The following is a 12,205-nucleotide window of genomic DNA, read 5'->3' on the forward strand; positions in this document are numbered from 1 at the left end:
AAGTTTTCTGCATTCCTCTATTAGTCTTTTAAAGTGGCTGTAAATCCTCACATACAGTATACCCAGTGAAGTGGCTGGCCTCAGGTGATTCACAGAGATTAAACAAATCACCCTACATAAGTTATACCTGTTTATCTGCAATATTCTCTTCTCTACAGTCATTCAAAGTTCAGAAATTATAAAGTGTGTCTGAGCTTTCAGAAAAGAGGAAAGCTAAAGTTACACTCAGTGAGGAGAGCTCTGAGAGCTGATTGGAGGTAAGGTACACCCACCCCCTTCCCTTTCACACAGCACTCAAGAACAGAGCTTAGGCTGTCAATCATAAGCTGTATGTTTTTCTTTTAGTGCTAGAAAAACTTATAGGAATTGATTCATGCTGGTAGCAGAGGAACGAAGCAGCAGACAGAAATGATAATTAGAGCTCTAAATTGAAATAAGTATACAATATAGAGGGATATGCTTTATTCGTATTTCATATCTGAGGTTTACAAACCACTTTACAGCAACTAGCAGCCTAATGACCAACAGCAAGATCAAGATGGTTAAAAGGGATGTGGCAAAGTTCAACTTTAGAGGAAAAGTCAAGATTTATGTATAACTTTAGTTGCTTATATCTTTAAATCTTAATAAGCATTTTTAAATCTGGTTTGTCTGACAGTTTCTTCCAATGATTCATTTTTTTTCTCTCATCACTCAGTTTTAACTGCTTAGATTTGTGATCGCTTCACTTTAACAAGAGCACACTTAATCAAGGCCCCTTGCATACCAAAGGACATATATTTCCCACAAAACAGCCCTGTAATCAAATGGGCACGTCAAAATATATGTTGGCAATGCAGTGGAGAACTGTTGCTTACTTACACCCATGAACCATATTCATGTTACCACATAAGAGGGATAGAGGGAACTAAAGATTTCAATAAAACATATTTTTTGGACCATGTCACATGGGCAGTTCTATTGCTGGCAACACTTCTCTAGAGAAAGGGTTGCCGAAATTCTGCATCCATTATCACTAGTTAAAGTTGCACCATCAGTGTTTAAAATGCTGCTTAAACGTATCTATTAGAAAGGGAGAACCATGGGCTGGCATATGCTTTGGGCGGCAAATGGGCCACTACATAATATAATGCTTACAAAATGTTTTAGGTTGATCCTCAGGGCTTGTATAGATGGGCAAAATGCAGCATTCTTGCAGGTACATTTACATTGCATTTGAGATTATCATTTGTTCACTCCACGATCCACCTCTCCTTGTGCAATCAAATCTATGCTATGATCATGCCATCCCCTCTGTTATATAACGCTATGTGCCACTGTGCCTGTGCGGTATAAAAAAAATAAAAGATGCAGATTATACCATATATCAGAGCGGCTCCCGGCGCTCACGTGACTCCTTGGATCTCTCTCCTCCCCGGCTGACGTCAGCAGCAGTACTCAATGCCGCCTACCATAGCTGTCAGCCAAAGAGAGGAGAGAGCCGAGGAGTCACGTGAGCCACTCTGATATACGGTATAATGGGCATTTTTTTTTATACAGCAAGGGGCACATAGCGTTATATAACAGAGGATGGCATGATCATATTATATAGTGGGTTAAGGACCACTTTAAGGCCAATTAATTTCCCCTCCCGATTGGAGAAAGGAAAAATCTCCCACTCACATATTTGTGCGGGTGCCACATCCTGACTTCACACCCAGCATATGAGAATTCCAAGTCCTGTAATGGAAGCTCCCTGAAGCCCCCTCCTGGCGCTTAACAGTGTGGAGATAACAGAACCCAAGACCATAGCTCTGGCCAGACCGGAAGTATCCAAGGAGCGTCCACTGCCAGATTCACCATGTTGGTGTACCAATCCCAACTCCCGGATTCTTCGCAAAAGATGCGGCAGTAGTTAAATCAGGGGAAAGATTAGGGAGAACTGGTCCCTAAGGTGTTACCAGTGCATCTACCTCTATTGCCAGTGGAATCCAGTAGATCCACCTGCAGAGTTCCCCAATGCTGAATGTCTCGGGATACAGGGACCACTGTCCCAGTATTAGTCGCTGACAACTGGGAAAAAAACCCTGCTAGTTTTTTATACCCAGAATACATACTGGCGACAGAGATGGCACATGCTGTTCTGCCCCAGACAGAATGTGGTTCACCTTTCTGAGCCGCACGATTCCTGGTGTCACCCTGGTGGTTAATATATGCCACTGCAGTGGCACTGTCGGACTGAACACTGACCACAAACCTGTGCAACGGGTTTGTCCAATAATCCACAAGATGTACTGCACGAAGTTCCAAGATATTGATTCTCTCCTGTTGGAAAACAAGTTCCCTGAATTGTAGCTGCCTCCAAACCAGCCCCCCAACTGGAGAGACTGGCATCAGTGTTTATCTTCCATATCACTGGATGAAAAAATTTCCCCTTCTCCAGATTCCAAACAATCAACCTGCAATTTGAGCTCTGCAACGCTCCAGAGACAGAGCCCTCTGGCAATCCAATGCTTGGACCTTGATGTTCTAGACAGAGAGAATATTACTTTACAAAAGACCTGGAGTAGAACTGCATGTGGAGAACCGTCTTTAAATCTGGAACCGACTGCTCCCTGAGTATAAGATCGTTAAGGTAGCCTGCGGTTGATACCCTCTATGTGAGCAAGTCCAGCCTTGGGGCTAGGAGCTTTGTGAACCCTCAGGAGCTGTAGCCAGCCTGAAGGGCAGTGTCACAAAACAAAAATGGCGATTTTTTTTTACTGCAAAATCGCAGAAATCTTTGATGAGCCTGGAAAAACTGGCACATGAAGAGATGCATCATTGATGTCTATGGACACCTGAAATCTACCTCTTGCAGAGAGGCCATCAAGAGGCGCACTTAACCCTTAACCTACCAGGTTTCGGCAGGCTAAAGATGGAGCGAACCACCTCAGAGACTGCCCATAGATCCTGTCTGAGATACTCTCAAAACATAGCAGCCTCAGATTCCTCCCTCACTCTGGAGGAGAAAAGCTTAAGAGAAAAGCTTAAAGCAACCTGGTATTCCTGGGCAGTCTCCCATCCAAGTACTAACCAGACTCGATTCTGCTTAGGCACCAAGATCAGGCGTGTTAAGGGTGATGCTGCCGCAGTCCATTGCAACTGTCAATGCCACTGCTAAATTCTCCTAATGGCATTTTAATGCGTCAAGAATCACTTCAATGCCAAACACCACAGTGGCTGAGATATACCTGATAACCACTGGTCCATCAGGAGATGCTAGCACTGCCAGATCACTGGACCTGAGGGCGGTGCACCTGCCTCCCCTGGCTGCCTTTTCATTGTGGAGCCATTTAACTTGTGTAACAGTTAAATAATGTAGTCTAATACGCAGTCCCCCAGGGAAGCAGGCCCAAAACCATGTTGGTCTACCTCTATGTAACCACGTAGGTACCCAGGTATGCCGTTATGTAGATACCCAGGTATGCAGGTATAGAAGTATGTATTTTCTCGGTTCATGCACATATGCAGTTTATACAAGTATGGAAATCAATGTAAATACATATGTAAATATGCAGTTCAATACAAGCAAGCATATACACTCACCAGCCACTTTATTAGGTTTAAAGAGAATGGTCCAAAAAGAGAAGATATCCAGTGAGCGGCAGTTGTGTGGACAAAAAGTCAGAGGAGAATGGGCAGACTGGTTCGAGATGATAGAAAGACAACAGTAACTCAAATAATCACTTGTTACAACAAAGGTATGCAGAATACCATCTCTGAACGCACAACACATCGAACCCTGAATCATATGGGCTAGAACAGCAGTAGACCACACCGGGTGCCATTCCTGTCAGCTAAGAATAGGAAACAGAGGATACAATTTGCACAGGCTCACCAAAATTGGACAATATAAGATTGGAAAAATGTTGCTTGGTATGACAAGTCTCCATTGCAGCTGCGGCATTCAGATGGTAGGGCCAGAATTTGGTGTAAACATGAAAGCATGGATCCATTACGCCTTGTATCAACGTTTCAGGCAGGTGGTGGTGTGTAATGCTGTGGGGGATATTTTCTTGGCATACACTGGGTCCCTTAGTACCAATTTAGCATCGTTTAAAGGCCACAGCCTACCCGGGTATTGTTTCTGACCATGTCCATCTCTTTGGGACTACAGAGTACCCATCTTCTAATGGCTACTTCCAGCAGGATAATCACCATGTCACAAAGCTCAAATCATCTCAAAATGGTTTCTTGAACATAACAATGAGTTCACTGGACTCCAATGTCCCCAAGTTACCTGATCTCAATCCAATAGAGCACCTTTGCGATGTGGTGGAATGTGAGATTTGCATCATTTATGTGCAGCCGACAAATCTGCAGCAACTGCGTGGTGCTATCATGTCAATATGGACCAAAATCTCTGAGGAATGTTTCCAGCATCTTGTTGAATCTATGCCACAAAGAATTAATGCAGTTCTGAAGGCAAAAAGGGGTCCAACCCGGTACTAGCAGTACAATGCAAATACGCATGTAGGTATGCAGTTCAATGCAAATACGCATGAAAGTATGCAGTTCAAATTTAACCACTTCAGCCCCAGAAGGTTTTACCCCCTTCCTGACCAGAGCACTTTTTACAATTTGGCACTGCGTTGCTTTAAATGACAATTGCGCAGTCATTCGACGCTGTACCCAAATTAAATTTGCGTCCTTTTTTCCCCAACAAATAGAGCTTTCTTTTGGTGGTATTTGATCACCTCTGCAGTTTTTATTTTTTGCGCTATAAACAAAAAAAAAAAAAACGACAATTTTGAAAAAAAAAAAAACCCAACAATATTTTTTACTTTTTGCTATAATAAATGTCCCCCAATTTAAAAAAAAAAAAAAAAAAAAACTCTTCATCAGTTTAGGCCAATATATATTCTTCTACATATTTTTGGTAAAAAAAATAGCAATAAGCTTATATTGATTGGTTGCGCAAACGTTATAGTGTCTGCAAACTATGGGAAAGATTTATGGCATTTTTATTATTTTTTTTACTAGTAATGGCGGTGATTTGTGATTTTTAGCGTTATTGCTACATTGCGACGGGCAGGCCAGAGACTTTTGACACTTTTGTGGGACCACTAACATTTTTAACAGCGATCAGTGCTATAAAAATGCACTGATTACTGTGTAAATGTCACTGGAAAGGAAGGGGTTAAAACTAGGGGGCGATCAAGGGGTTAACTGTGTGTTCCCTCATTGTGTTCTAACTGTATGGGGATGAGAGTGACAAGGAGAGGAGACATATCGTTTTTCCTACTTAGGAACAAACGATAGGGCTCCTCTCCTCTGACAGCGCAGGAATGTGTGTGCTTACACACACAAATCCCCGCGCTGGCACTCGTGCCCGCCGGCCACGCGTATCAGGTCCCCCGCCGTGCAGTGGGTGTGTGCCCTCTGATGGCCGAAAAATGGTAGGACATACCCGTACGGGATTTCGCCCAGGAGAGCCATTGTGCCGCAGTATATCTGTGTGACATGGTTGGGAACCGATTAAGCATGTATGTATGCAGTTCCTTGCAAATACGCATGTATGTATGCAATTCAATGCAAATACACATGTATGTATGCAGTTCCATGCAAATACGCATGTACAGTATCTCACAAAAGTGAGTACACCCCTCATATTTTTGTAAATATTTTATTATATCTTTTCATGTGACAACACTAAAGAAATGACACTTTGCTACAATGTAAAGTAGTGAATGTACAGCTTGTATAACAGTGTAAATTTGCTGTCCCCTCAAAATAACTCACACAGCCATTAATGTCTAAACCACTGGCAACAAAAGTGAGTACACCTCTAAAGGAAAAATGTTCAAATTGGGCCCAAAGTGGCAATATTTTGTGTGGCCACCATTATTTTCCAACACTGCCTTAACCCTCTTGGGTATGGAGTTCATCAGAGCTTCATAGGTTGCCACTGGAGTCCTCTTCCACTCCTCCATAACAACATCACGGAACTGGTGGATGTTAGAGACCTTGCGCTCATCCACCTTCCGTTTGAGGATGCACCACAGATGCTCAATAGGGTTTAGGTCTGGAGACATGCTTGGCCAGTCCATCACCTTTACCCTCAGCTTCTTTAGCAAGGCAGTGGTCGTCTTGGAAGTGTGTTTGGGGTCGTTATCATGATGGAATACTGACCTGCGGCCCAGTCTCCAAACAGAGGGAATCATGCTCTGCTTCAGTATGTCACAGTACATGTTGGCATTCATGGTTCCCTCAATGAACTGTAGCTCCCCAGTGCCAGCAGCACTTATGCAGCCCCAGACCATGACACTCCCACCACCATGCTTAACTGTAGGCAAGACACACTTGTCTTTGTACTACTCACCTGGTTGCTGCCAAACACGCTTTACAACATCTAAACCAAATAAGTTTATCTTGGTCTTATCAGACCACAGGACATGGTTCCAGTAATCCATGTCCTTATTCTGCTTGTCTTTAGAAAACTGTTTGCAGGCTTTCTTGTGCATCACCTTTAGAAGATGCTTCTTCTGGGATGACAGCTATGCAGACCAATTTGATGCAGTGTGTGGCATATGGTCTTAGGACCGACAGGCTGACCCCCCACCCCTTCAACCTCTGCAGCAATGCTGGCAGCACTCATACGTCTATTTCCCAAAGACAACCTCTGGATATGATGCTGAGCATGTGCACTCAACTTCTTTGGTCGACCATGGAGAGGCCTGTTCTGAGTGGGACCTGTCCTGTTAAACCGCTGTATGGTCTTGGCCACCATGCTGCAGCTCATTTTCTGGGTCTTGGAAATCTTCTTATGCCGCGTACACATGGTCGGACTTTTTGGCTACAAAAGTCCGACAGCCCGTCTGACAGACTTTCAACGGACTTTTGGCGGACTTGCGGTGGACTTTCTAACAAACTGACTTAACTACATACGATCACTAAAAAGTCTGACGGATTCGTACGTGATGATGTACACCAGACTAAAATAAGGAAGTTGATAGCCACTAGCCAACAGCTGCCCTAGCATCGGTTTTTGTCCATCGGACTAGCATACAGACGAGCGGATTTCTGGGTCCGGAGGAGTTACGACGTAAAGATTTGAAGCAAGTTGCAAATCTAAAGTCCATCAGATTTGCGACTGGAAAAGTCCGCTAAAGGTCCGGTGGAGCCCACACACGATCAGATTGTCCGTTGGACCAGTCCGGTCGAAAAGTCTGACCGTGTGTACGCGGCATTAGAGCCTAGGGCCATCTTTATGTAAAGCAACAATTCTTTTTTTCAGATCTTCAGAGAGTTCTTTGCCATGAGGTGCCATTTTGAACTTCTAGTGACCAGTATGAGAGAGTGAGAGCGATAATACCAAATTTACCACACCTGCTCCCCATTCACACGAGTCACATGACACTGGGGAGGGAAAATGGCTAATTGGGCCCAATTTTGACTTTTCCACTTAGGGGTGTACTGAATTTTGTTGCCAGTGGTTTAGACATTAAAGTGGTTGTAAACCCTTGCTTACAACTTTATGTTACAGGTAAGCCTATATTAAGGCTTACCTGTAGCTAACAAGGATATCTCCTAAACCTGCAAGGTTTAGGTGATATCCCTGTATTTGCATGTGTCGACGTCATGCGATCACAAACAAGACAACTGAGACAACTTCAGTTGTCTTAAAACAACTTAAGACAACTGAAGGAATGGTGCTATATGCCGTTGCTTCAGTTGTACTGTGCTGTTACCGCGCGCATGCGCAGAGTGACATCATGGCGGCTCCGGGTAATCACTGCACCGGAGCCGCGATACCCGGAAGTCACTCCGGGACAACATGTCGGCGGTCAGAGGGGGAGACGTGGACCGATGCAGGGGCTTCGATCTGAGGTAAGTAATACATAATTAGCTAGTATGCTATGCATACTAGCTAATTATGCCTTTGTATTGCAGGGTTTTTTGTTTTTTCGTTTTTTTGCTGAGGGTTTACTTTCTCTTTAACCAGTTGCGGACCGCCGCACACTGATGTACATCGGCACAATGGCACGGGCAGGCATAAGGGCTTACCTATACGTCCCTGTCTGCCCACGGACGGGGGGTCCGATCGGACCCCCCCGGTGCCTGCGGTGGTCGGATTAGCGTCAGGAGCAATCCGAGCTGAGGGGGAGGCCACTGATTCATGGCCACCCCCTCACAATCGCTCCTGGCAAATGACAATCTACCTCTGCTGCTGTAATGTAAACAGCGGCAGAGGAAGTGATGTCATCACACCTCGTGAAGCCTTTTTTTGTTTCAGCTTCCGAGGAGAGAAGACATCAAGTAAGTGCACCAAACACTACACGTACAGTAGAACACTCTAGGCACACTTTTCACCCCCCAATCCCCCCCCTGCACCCCCTGTCACAGTGACACCAATAGCAGTTTTTTTTTTACTGATTATTGCATTGGTGTCATTTGTAACAGTTATAAGTGGTAGGGCAGTTAGTGGTAGGCCCCTTTAGGTCTAGGGTACCCCCTAACCCCCCCTAATAAAGTTTTAACCCCTTGATCACCCCCCGTCGCCAGTATCACTAACCGATCGTTTATCTGATCGCTGTATTATGCCCTGTATACACGATAGGATTTTCCAATGGAAAATGTGTGATAGGACCTTGTTGTCGGAAATTCCGACTGTGTGTGGGCTCCATCACACATTTTCCATAGGAATTTCCGACACACAAAGTTTGAGAGCTTGCTATGAAATTTTCCGACAACAAAATCCGTTGTCGGAAAATCCGATCGTGTGTACACAAATCCGACACACAAAGTGCCATGCATGCTCAGAATAAATTAAGAGATGAAAGCTATTGGCTACTGCCCCGTTTATAGTCCCGACGTACGTGTTTTATATCACCTCGTTCAGGACGATCAGATTTTCCGACAACTATGTGTGACCGTGTGTATGCAAGACAAGTTTGAGCCAACATCCGTTGGAAAAAATCCATGGATTTTGTTGTCGGAATGTCCGATCCATGTCCGACCGTGTGTACAGGGCATAAGTGTCACAGGTGACGCTAGTTAGTATTTAGGTTTGCCGTCAGGTTTTTATAGCGCCAGGAACCCCCCATATACTACATAGTAAAGGTTTTAACCCCCTGATTGCCCCCTAGTTAACCCTTTCACCAGTGATCACCGTGTAACTGTTACGGGTGACGCTGGTTAGTTTGTTTTTTCTTGTTGGAAGGTAAACCTTCGGCCCAGTCTGAGGTCCTAAACACTCTGGAGAAGGTTTTTGTCCAGGATATCCCCGTACTTGGCCGCATTCCTCTTTCCCTCAATTGCAACCAGTCGTCCTGTCCCTGCAGCTGAAAAACACCCCCACAGCATGCTGCTACCACCATCATGCTTCACTGTTGGGACTGTATTGGACGGGTGATGAGCAGTGCCTGGTTTTCTCCACACATACTGCTTAGAATTAAGGCCAAAAAGTTATATCTTGGTCTCATCAGACCAGAGAATCTTATTTCTCACCAACTTGGAGTCCTTCAGGTGTTTTTTTAGCAAACTCCATGTGGGCTTTCATGTGTCTTGCACTGAGGAGAGGCTTCTGTCGTGCCACTCTGCCATAATGCCCCGACTGGTGGAGGGCTGCAGTGATGGTTGACTTTCTACAACTTTCTCCCATCTCCTGACTGCATCTCTGGAGCTCAGCCACAGTGATCTGTGGGTTCTTCTTTACCTCTCTCACCAAGGCTCTTCTCCCATGATAGCTCAGTTTGGCCGGACGGCCAGCTCTAGGAAGGGTTCTGGTCGTCCCAAACGTCTTCCATTTAAGGATTATGGAGGCCACCATGCTCTTAGGAACCTTAAGTACAGCAAAAATTATTTTGTAACCTTGGCCAGGTCTGTGCCTTGCCACAATTCTGTCTCTGAGCTTTTCCGGCAGTTCCTTTGACCTCATGATTCTCATGTGCTCTGACATGCACTGTGAGCTGTAAGGTCTTATATAGACAGGTGTGTGGCTTTCCTAAGCAAGTTCAATCAGTATAATCAAACACAGCTGGACTCAAATGAAGCTGTAGAACCATCTCAAGGATGATCAGAAGAAATGGACAGCACCTGAGTTAAATATATGAGTGTCACAGCAAAGGGTCTGAATACTTAGGACCATGTGATATTTCAGTTTTTCTTTTTTAATAAATCTGCAAAAATGTCAACAATTCTGTGTTTTTCTGTCAATATGGGGTGCTGTGTATACATTAATGAGGAAAAAAATGAACTTAAATGATTTTAGCAAATGGCTGCAATATAACAAAGAGTGACAAATTTAAGGGGGTCTGAATGCTTCCCGTCCCCGCTGTAAGTGAGGTTTTAGGGTCAGATAGGGTCTGTGTCGCCCCAGGCAGCGTCAGGTTAGTGCCAGTACTGCTAACACCCACGCACGCAGCATACATCTCCCTTAGTGGTATAGTATCTGAACGGATCAATATCCGATCTGATCAGATATATACTAGCGTCCCCAGCAGTTTAGGGTTCCCAAAAACGCAGTGTTAGTGGGATCAGCCTCGATACCTGCTAGCACCTGCGTTTTGCCCCTCCGCCCAGCCCAGCCCACCCAAGTGCAGTATCGATTGATCACTGTCACTTACAAAACACTAAACATATAACTTTAGCGTTCGCAGAGTCAGGCCTGATTTCTGCGATCGCTAACAGTTTTTTTGGTAGCGTTTTGATACAGTCGCTAACAGTCAGGAGCTTTTTTACCTGTGAGTCTCACTACCGTACCACTAAATTTAGAGCCCAAAATGGTAAATCCAAGGCACAATAGTGAAGAGGCCTACACGTTTCTGAGCATGACAGACAGTGAAGAGGAAGTCACTCATCTGTCAGATTCAGGCTCAGAATACGAACCTGTAGACAGCAGCGGCTCCATGACAGATAGCTCTGACGACGGAGTTGTGGTCCCTGCCAATGTCAGGAGTATCAGACCCCAATCTTCTTCTGCTGTTGAGGTGCAAGAACCGCAGGGCTCTCCTATTGAGCAGAAAAGTACTAGCGCTGCTATTCCTTCTGGTGAACTGGCAAGCACCAGCGGCCTAGTACACCCTGGTCGTACATCCAGCACTGCAGTAACACTTGGTGACGTGGCGAGTCCCATAAGTGCAGTTCAAGCTGGCGAGGTGGCAAGCACAAGTAGTGTCCCGCTGCCACCAAGAAAACAAACACAGGCCCGTAGTGCCCTTCCTGCTGCATTCGCCAATCCTAATTGGGAACCCACCACTTCTGCAGCACCCGTACGTCTCCCATTCACTGGCCAACCCGGCATTCAGGTGAAAACAGTTGATTTTACGTCACTTGATTTTTATTCGCTGTTTTTCACTGAAGATCTCTATAGATCTATTGTGGACCAAAGCAATTTGTACGCTGGTCAACACATCGCCACTATTCCCCATTCCTCCCTTGCCAGAGATTGGAAACCAATTACGGTTTCCAAATTTAGGATCTTTCTGGGCCTATCCCTCCTCACGGGCATAAACAAAAAGAGTGAGTTGCGGTCATATTGGTCCACTGACCCAATTCACCATATGCCCGTATTCTCCATGCTTCCATGGCCAGGGCACGATACGAGCAGATTTTGCGGTTCATGCACTTCAATGACAATAAACTCTGTTGTCCTTGTGGAGACCCCGGATACGATCGGCTCTACAAAATTTGTCCCCTCGTAAACCACTTCAACCAACATTTTGCAGACTTGTTTACTCCCCATCAAGTTGTTTGCGTTGATGAGTCCCTGATTAAGTTTTCTGGCCGCTTGTCATTTAAACAGACAAACTTCCCTGACTACATAGGAATCGCTGGCAAAATTGTGTGGGACTTGGTGTCACCCTTATTTGGAATGGGGGTACCACTTGTACTTGGACAATAATACACGAGCGTGCCACTTTTTAGTCACTAGTTTGATCATCAGATTGGAGCATGTGGCACCGTGCGATCTAATCGCCGAGAGAGCCTGCTTGAAGTGTAATAACTTGCTCGCTATGAAGTGGAGGGATAATAAGAATGTTTTCATTCTTACCTCGCTTCATGCAGACACGACTGTCCAAATTACTACAGCGACTAGTGTTGTGGGGAAACCCCTCTGTGTCCACGAATATAACCAAAATATGGGAGGGGTGGCCCCCATGACCAGTTGTTGGCACCGTACCTAGTTGCCCGTAAGGCCAGACGCTGGTATAAAAAAGTGTCTGTATACTTATTTCAATTG

The 12,205-nt window shown here is 45.0% G+C and overlaps 1 protein-coding gene across 9 annotated transcripts in view; it reads right to left on the reverse strand.

Moving 5' to 3' along the window:
- Positions 1-12,205, reverse strand: part of FBXL20 (F-box and leucine rich repeat protein 20) — a 592,644-nt gene that overhangs the window by 271,392 nt on the left and 309,047 nt on the right. The window lies entirely within an intron of this gene.

Source organism: Aquarana catesbeiana, linkage group LG12 (genome assembly GCF_042186555.1).
Source record: "Aquarana catesbeiana isolate 2022-GZ linkage group LG12, ASM4218655v1, whole genome shotgun sequence".
Classification (NCBI taxonomy): Eukaryota; Metazoa; Chordata; class Amphibia; order Anura; family Ranidae; genus Aquarana; species Aquarana catesbeiana.